The 8,216-nt window shown below is 41.2% G+C and overlaps 1 non-coding gene across 1 annotated transcript; it reads left to right on the plus strand.

The window, feature by feature from the left end:
• The first annotated feature begins 7,483 nt into the window (after window positions 1-7,483).
• LOC141593733 (small nucleolar RNA R71) lies at window positions 7,484-7,590 on the plus strand. Its single transcript, XR_012521801.1, has one exon. It is a non-coding gene; the product is annotated as a small nucleolar RNA R71 (small nucleolar RNA).
• Window positions 7,591-8,216: the final 626 nt, after the last annotated feature.

An 8,216-nucleotide genomic window follows, 5' to 3' on the forward strand; every position in this document is an offset into this window, starting at 1 on the left:
GAAATTAGGGAGGATGCATTAGGGTTAAATAAGGGCTAAACTAGTAATTACACTTTTTAAGTTGAGCAAGGAGGAGCCGGTATTTTCCGAGAGAAGGGCTTCTTTCTTCGTAGCTTGGAGAAGACAATCCGTCTTTGTCTTTGGAATCCGGGCGGAATAGGGTCGGGACGGGCGGATTCTGGCGTTGGAATCCGAGCGGATTCAGGGGAATCCGGATGGATTGTGGAGGTGGAATCCGAGCGGATTATGGCAAAGCCGCTCGGATTGTGCTGCTGCGGGACGGACGGATTGGTGACAATCCGCTCGGATTGTCAGTCAGCAACAAATCTTCTTCTTTTCTTCCCTTTTCTTCACAAATTCCTTGGGGATTTCCTTGAGGACTCAAGGATCCTTTCTCAACTTTGCTCTTCTACTATAATATGTAAAAAGGCCTTCTAATCTTGTCTCTCCTTGATGCTTGGTCATTAAATTCGATCAATTTAGTCTTGTTTTGCCATGAAAATGCAAGATTCTCACTCCTTTCCTACCAAGGGATCAAAATCTCAAAGAATATGCAAAACAAAGAACTAAAGATAAGAAATGACCCAAATAGGCACTAAAAAGCATGGGAACAAGGCTAATTCGGGGGCTAAATATGCGCCAATTATGGTCACATCAAATATCCCCAAACCGAACCTTTGCTCGTCCCGAGTAAAGAGGTGACAAAGACTAGGACCAATACTAACCTATCCTAATAATATAGCCGATATGAGACAATTAGCGGGTCTCACTCCGCCCCTTCATCTCACAACAAGACAACCATGAGGTAGGATGTCTTCTTGCAAGGCAAGGTGGGTCTTGCCAAAATGGCGACACATCCAAACTTTAAGCACACAAAAACACATAATGGATGCATATACAAAAATAATAGCCACTCCCTCATCAAGTGGCGGAGGCACTAAAGAGGAACAAATTTAAGAGCATGTAATCCTTCACAAATACCAGTTCAACAAATTACTAAGTCTAAGAGGATGGCACTAAATCACCTCCAAATGGTGTTAAACTAGACTACCTTCGTCCTCAATTTCCAAATCCTTTCGTCAAGAGCGATCGGATGATGGTGGAATGATGATCCCTATGATGCTAGTAGCATATGACATGACAAGTCTCGAATTCTATACAAAAGTAAAGGTCATGGATCGTCCCAAACTCGACCAAGTGGCTTGACAAAAGGCTTTTTGGGAATGAAATGCTCAAATCTTTATTCACAACGGGTGGATATGACTAGTATTCAAAATTGTCCCCATTTCACTTTCACATTTCAAAAATTTAAGATGGGATTTGTCCCTTCCGGGCTAGTGTCCTTTGCTTTCGCCAATCGCTTATTAGGCAACCGGTTAACCTCTAGACAATAGCTTTTCGGGGTGATAGTCACTCTGTCTCTGGACGGCCGAATTCACAACCGTATGGGGGCCCAATTCAATGGATCCCGCACCAAAGCACATCGAAGTGGTACGCCTCCATCAAAACAACTTAAATTTCTCAATAATTCATAACATTTGAGGTTTCCTTGGCATTACATTACTTCCACATGACAAAATTTCTTTGAAATGAGCACTTCAAGCTTATTGATAGAAAATAGTTTTGGGTTGCCTTACCACAAGGTCAAACAAGGTCACCTAGACAAGTTAACCAAGTCCACATCGCATCACGGGGTTGGATAGGTGACTCACATGCAAACCCTTGACTAGGCCTTGGGTCATGGGTCAAAAGACACTAGTATGACACTATCTAGGGTGTTTTACAACCATTCTAGTAGGCAAAGTCTTAAGTTGAACAAGTATTTGTAATGGCTTAGTTGCTCTTGTCAAAGTTCCTAAATAGGCATTTTTCAAAACATTTCTAACATGCAACTACATGCCATGATGCAACTAATATAAACATCCTAATGCAAGTGATTCTATCAACTAATATGCCATATAAACTAAATGCAAGTCCTAAATTCACATTGTTATACCGCATCAATCAAAATAAAGCCACATAGTCATTAACATAAAGAGGAAAAAGGAGATTGGAAAGATCATACCATGCGGTCTTTAATATCCTCATGTCTCGGATGTGGCGTAGTCAATCAATGTGAACAAGGATAGAACAAACACAATATATACAAGACAATATATACAAGACTTCAAAAGGAAATAAACATGTTTTTGGGTTTTCAATTTTCAAATTTTTATGATTTTTGAGATTTTTCAAATTTTTTTTTTTTTTGGGTTTTTGAATAAGAGTTAAATGTTAGAATTCCCATCCCCACACTAATATGGGCATTGTCCTCAATGGCCAAAATGATGGAAATTATGCAAAGATGATGCATGACTTCTATACTAAATGCAATCTACACTAAGCTATACTACATGATGCATGGTTTTTGTTATGACGGAGAGGATAATTTAGATTACCTCCCGTTGTGTATGCATTAACTTCCCCAAACCGAGTGAGACACTATTGCTAATGTCCAAGGATGGGTGTAGTTCATGCACATACTATGCTATGCATGAAACTAATTTGTCATTTTGGATTTTGAAAATGGGAACAATAGAATCAGAACACCTCAATGGTACCGAGGTGTGAGTCCTCTAATGGGGCTAGGACTACTCCAACAATGATCAAAATTAAATAAAATACAAAGAGAGAAATAGACAAACCATGAGAGGGTAGGAGTCTCCAAGGCTTGCTAATCTTCCATCATGCTATCACCATCACTTCCCTCATGATAAGTGGTCACATTGCCACTTTCCTTGTCATTTGCTTCTTCACTTTCTTCCTCATCTTCCTCATCTTCATCTTCACCATCCTTTTCTTCTTCACTTGCTTCTTCCTCAATATTATCATCAACTTCTTCATCATTTCCAACAACCTCATTGTCACCCAAAATGACCCTAGATGCACCCGGAAATAGGACTTCTCTATCCGCCCAACTAGGCAAAGGACAAGATGGATCAAGTAGTCCTTGCCTAGCTAAATGTAGGAGGGGTGGATATTGAGCCAAGTAGGTATTTTTCCGATCTTCATAGGCTTGCTTGTGCATTGCTTGCATGAGAAGAGTCACATAGTCTTTCCCAACTTCAACTCCTTCCGGCTTGAACTCTTCATACTTAAAGGGGTAAGGTGGTATGACAATGGAAGAGGAGGGCATTTCAAGATCACCCTTTTGTTGTTGAATGATATACTCGGCCTCTTTGGAAAGGGGAAGTAGATAATTGGTCCGGTGGACGCTTAGACGACAAATCTTCGAAGGCAAGGTGAACGATCTAGCTTCACTAGTGAGCCATCCATACTTAGTGTCAAGGGGGTTATGGGCAACCCACTTGAACTTGTGAATCATAGTATGCATATCAACAAGATGGCCACCCTCCTTTACTTTGTACTTGTTATCCTTATTGAAGTTAGGATCAAAGTGCTTGGCTAAAATAGTGACTAGGCCGCCATTGACAATAACGGTCGTGCCCTTCTTCCCACAATCAATGTTGAGCCATCTATCTACCAAGAGCCTCAAAGAATTGTAAGGTTTGGTGTGTACTCTTCCAATATTCAAAGCCGATTCAAGGAGAATAAAATCAAGTCTTGTGAAATGGTTGGTATCTTTCCTAGCAATTATGGTGTTACCCACGACATTGTGCCATACTCTTATGCCCGGATGGTGGACCAAAAGAGCACGACTCGCATGAAAATCCTCAAATTTCTTCCCGGAGATTGCCTCTCAAAGAGGTTCGGGGTCATACTTTCCATAACTCTTAAAATAGCTCGGTTCATCACTAAGACCCAAAATTTCACCCAATTCTCTAAAGGTAATGCGTCTACTAACATTAGCTAGACGAAACTCGAGATTCTCCCTATTCTCAACTTTGGTGACTTTCAAAGAACTTAAAAATTCCAAGGTAAGGGAGGGGTATGTCAATTCCCTTGTTTCAAACAATTTCTTCAACCCTACGGCATTGAAAAAGGCTTTTGTTTGCTCAAGAACACCCAATTTTTCTAAGGTATCTTCACATATGAATTTGGTGGATTGTAATGACTTCATAGCAAACTTGACAAAGGTATTTCTATGGGTATCGGAAATAAAGTTACCTCCGGATAATGCAAAAGTTGATCAATTACCGGAGTAGAAGGTGTTGTTGCTCCCATAGAAGGTTGTTGTTGTTGTTGCACTTCCAAGTTTGATGTTGCTACCACCATAGCCAATGCTTTCTTTGTTTGAAGAGCCTTTTGCCTTTGTGAGAGTGCCTTAGCCTTTGGTGCCTTTGTTGCCTTTGTTGCTCCCTTAGTCCTTGCCATTGATGAACTAACCAAGAAAAGAATGAAAAATCTTCAATTTGTAGTATGCCCAAATCGATTTGAAGGTGAAAGGCTTTGCCTTTATGAAATCAAAAATCGACTCAAAGGTTGAAGATTTTGTGCTTGGTTTTGATTTTTGCTGAAGAAGGAGTGATTGATTTGTTGTTGGAAGGATGATTTGATTTGTATTTGGTGAATGTTGTTGAGGGTTTTTGTTTTTGTGATGGAGAGGATGAGGGTTTTGATGTTGTGGGTAGTGTTTATGAATGAATGAATGAATGAATGAAGGTGGGAGGGGTTTTAAAGAGACCGAAATTTTCGAATCTGCAGGGGCAATCCGTGCGGATTCTGCCCAATCCGTGCGGATTCTCGCTCTTTTCGGGCTTTGCAAAACTCGCCTAAAGACGGGCGGATTGGTGACAATCCGCTCGGATTTTTGCTGAACACGGACGGGCGGATTTGCTTAAAGACGGATGGATTTGATCCAGAAAATTTTGCTTGTTTTCCTCGGTTTGCAAAGACGGACGTCTTTCTTACAAGACGGACGGATTCTTCAAGACGGGCGGATTCTTCACAGGACGCCCGGATTCAGTCACAGTCAAGAATTTATCAAAATTCAGCTCAGCTCAGGACGGGCGTCTTTTCTGCAATACGCTCGGATTCTTCAAGACGGGCGGACTCTCAGGAATCCGCTCGGATTCTTCCCCTGTGTACACGGATTCAGTTCCATCCGTGCACATTGCATTTCCCATACCATTCTTCCATTCTTTCTTCAAGTCTTGTGTTCGTCATTGTAGGGGCACTACTAAGGCATGGATAGCCTAGGCAATAGCCATCCCCACACTAAGCTAAAAGCACTACACATCAATTGAAATTGTTAGTCCCTCCCTCACTTCTCTCAAACATGACAATTATTTTGATCAAAGTAAATAAAAATCCAAAGGTGACAAAAATGCAATACAAGAATTGAAATGTAAGTTAGGGAGTTAGAAATATTTACAAGTGGTGGTTTAGGGAGGACTCCACCAAACTCTCATTCTTGATGAGATGTCAAGGGGGCATGTCCAAGGTGTTGTTGATGTTGCTCAACACCTTGAAAAAGTAATCAAAGGCTTGTTCATTATCATGGTAGAGGTTCTCAATAGACCTTGGCCCTTGTTGTTGGTCTTGATCGATGGCGTTACCAATGTAGGGATTAAAAATCCCTTCAAATTCGTCGTCCCAAAGACCACAAACTTCATTGAGTTGATCATTGAAAATCTCTTGCTTAGATGGAGACAACTCTCCCAATTTCTTCTCTTGGCCAATGAGGCCATCTTCTTCTTCCTTGGTTGATTTTGATGGGCTTTGCAAGCTCTCCTTGTCACAATTCTCTTGCTCTTTGAATGGAGCATCTTCAATTTTCTTCTTCCATTGGAGTTCCGATTTCTTCCTCTCATCCTTTCGGCTATAATGATCGATCATGAAACATGGTTCATGCAAACGAGGAGCTCTCATAGTCTTGTCAAGATTAAAAGTTATGCTTTCATCTCCCACTTATAGAGTGAGCTCACCATGTTTCACATCAATCACCGCACCCGCGGTGTGTAGGAAAGGTCTTCCTAGGATGATTGGAATGTTGGAATCCTCCTCCATATCAACAATGACAAAGTCCACCGGGATGAAAAACTTCCCAATTCGCACGGGGACATCTTCCCATATCCCTAACGGTGTCTTCGTCGATCTATCGGCCATTTGGAGTGTAATGTTGGTGCATTTAAGCTCTCCCATCCCCAACCTTTTACTCACCGAGTACGGCATGACACTCACACTAGCTCCTAGATCACATAAGGCTTTGTTGATCGGTGTGTCGCCAATGGTACACGGTATTGAGAAGCTTCCCGGATCCTTTAACTTTGGAGGTGAAATCCCTTGAAGTATTGCACTACTCACCTTAGTGAAGGCGATAGTCTCAAGCTTCCGGATCGACTTCTTCTTTGTGAGGATATCTTTCATGTATTTCGCATAGGCCGGCACGTGATTGATTTATTCCGTGAAAGGAATTGAGACTTCCAAATTCTTCACAATTTCCATGAATTTTCCAAGTTGATCATCAAATTTGGGCTTGGCTTGACGACTTGGAAAAGGGAGTCTAATCACAATGGGCTCCTTCTCCTTGGCCTTGTCTTCATTTTTCTTTGAACTTTCTTCTTTTGTTGATTCTCCATCTTTGGAGTTTTGCACAATTTCTTCCTTTTCGCTAGCTTCCACAACTTCATCCTCAACTTGCTTCTTTGGTGCTTCATACCTTGTACCACTTCTCAAGTGAATGGCACTAACCGTTTCATGTCTAGGGGGATTACTTTGAGGTGGTAATTGCCCCTTTTGTCTTTGTGAGCTTGAAGATGCTAGTTGAGTCAATTGTGTTTCCAACATCTTGGTGTGAGCTAGAATGTTGTTGATGGTGGTTTTCTTTGCTTGGCTATCTTTTTGCATTTGAGTGAAAAATTCTTGTTGATTCTTTTGCATTTGGAGGACCGCTTTTTGGACATCAAAACCTTGGTCATTTTGGTGATTGTATGGATTTTGATTTTGGTAACCTTGGTTTTGATTGTAAAAGGGTCTTTGATTTTGGTTTCTCATGGGTGGTGGAGTGTATGTTGTTTGAGGGTTTTGAACATTTTGGCTTTTGTATGAGAGATTTGGATGGAATTTGGTGTTTTCATTGTAAAAGTTGGAATAAGGGGTACCACTCTTGTATGCTTGGAAAGCATTCACTTGTTCATTTGTTCCCCTACATTCACCCTGGTCATGTCCCAAAGTTCCACAATTCTCACATATCCCACTTGGGATTGATGAGGATGCCGTCATGGCATTAACATGATGCTTTGATGATTTTGAGTTTTCCTCAAGTCTAGCCATAGCTTGTTCAAACTTCAAGTTGATTGTGTCAATGTGAGCACTAAGTTGAGCACCTAATTGAGTGACAGAGTCCACTTCATGCTTTCCTCCTCTAGTAGCCTTGCGAGGTCTACTATATTGTGAGTTATGGACCGCCATTTCCTCAATCTTATTCCATGTTTGATTGTCATCAACTTCGGTGAACATTCCATTTGATCCCATATTGAGAATGTTCCTAGAATCTTCATATAAACCATTCCAAAATTGTTGTACCAAAAACCATTCGCTAAGTCCATGGTGAGGACATGAGCGACAAATTCCCTTGAACCGCTCCCAAGATTCATACAAAGACTCTTCATCCCTTTGCTTAAAACCCGTAATTTGAGCTCTTAGCATGTTAGTCTTTTCCGGTGGGTAGAATTTTTTGTAGAAAGCTAGAGCCAACTTCTTCCAAGAATCTATTCCAAGGGTGGCCTTATCAAGCCCCTTCAACCATTGCTTCGCGGTGCCGATTAAGGAAAAAGGAAATAAGACCCATCTAATTTGGTCTTGAGTCACGCCCGTTTGAGAGATAGCATCACAATAGTCGCAAAAGGTTTCCATATGAGAATGAGGGTCCTCACTGGGCATCCCCCCAAATTGGCTCCTCTCAACTAATTGGATGAAGGCGGACTTGGCAATAAAATTTCCGGTTAGATGTTGCGGTGTAGGAGTACCATTTGGTAGATTCTACTCGGTGGGTACGGAGTGTGACGAGAATTTTGGCATTGTAGGTGGATTTTGTGGGGTATTGTGTAATGTGTTCTCTTCTCCTTCTATTGCGAAAGGATTGACAAACTCACTAGTGGGTTGGACAACTTCACTAATACCTCTTAAATTCCTCCTAACAAGTCTCTTATTGTTCGTCAAGGTTCTTTCGATTTCACGGTCAAAAGGTAACAAATCACCTTGTAACCATCTAGACATGCAAAATATCAAACAACTCGAAAATAATTAGAACAAACCTTGAGGAGTTTTACTTC

This window comes from Silene latifolia, chromosome 7 (assembly GCF_048544455.1).
Source record: "Silene latifolia isolate original U9 population chromosome 7, ASM4854445v1, whole genome shotgun sequence".
Classification (NCBI taxonomy): Eukaryota; Viridiplantae; Streptophyta; class Magnoliopsida; order Caryophyllales; family Caryophyllaceae; genus Silene; species Silene latifolia.